Consider the following 1,007-nt stretch of genomic DNA (forward strand, 5'->3'; position numbering starts at 1 on the left):
ATTCAGATGTGTGCAGCGCATTTTATGGAGGAGGACTGTTTCCTGGGAGAGTAGCCTATAATGCCGTGTTTTACTGGTTTTGTCTCGTCGCGCCAGGAGACGGCATCACAGTATGGTAAGGGGCGTAACATTTCCGTCACACGCTTGAGGTATTCGGCCAATCACAACGCACTGCATATCTGGCCAATCAGAGCACATCTCGCTTTTCAGACCGATGAGCTTTGTAAAAATCGACGCGTTTCATAAAGGTGGGGTATAGAGGGGAAACAATAATGTACAGTATGTGAAAAATAATGTGTTTTTTTAACCTTAAGCCGCATAAACACATTGCATTACACCAAATACACCAAATAATTTTTAGCAACGTCATATGACCCCTTTAACATCAACATGCCAAAAGCTTCTTGCTGTACTGTACTTCCATTGTCACACAGTTAAATAAAATGGGACAAAAGTGTCCACAGCAGAAAAAAAAAATGGTGAGCTCAATTTCATAAATTTTTTATTTTAATTGTATTCATTTTATTAAAACAAAAACACACAATAAACAACTGTATAATGGTACTAAGATGCGAGTTGCAACATATTTTTCTTTAGTAGATGATTTGTATGTCTTTGGTTTTATTATTTCATTTTATTTTATTTTCACCTTAATCATAATTAAACTTGTTGGCTAAAATAAAAACTTTGTGTTATATAGTAACCAAGAATAGCTAAAAATTCACTTATTGTCAAAAGGTTGCTGATTCCTGTTTCAAAAACAAAACAATCGAAATAAAACTGCTGCCTTATCTTTAAACTGAAAATCGCACACACAATTTAGAAGCTCCTTGGCCTTTTATGTTTTTTTTTCAGTCACTGTTTTGAGTCTGTCCATGTCTGGATTTACTAATCAGATACAGCTCATGTCGTGCCTCTCACACACTCATGGATGAGTGTTTAAATGTCTGTCCAGTACAACAGCTGCAATCCCACACCCCCACTGCACATATGTGGGAATGTATTAT

The sequence above is a fragment of the Sinocyclocheilus grahami genome, unplaced genomic scaffold (genome assembly GCF_001515645.1).
Source record: "Sinocyclocheilus grahami isolate Dianchi unplaced genomic scaffold, SAMN03320097.WGS_v1.1 scaffold427.1, whole genome shotgun sequence".
Taxonomy (NCBI): Eukaryota; Metazoa; Chordata; class Actinopteri; order Cypriniformes; family Cyprinidae; genus Sinocyclocheilus; species Sinocyclocheilus grahami.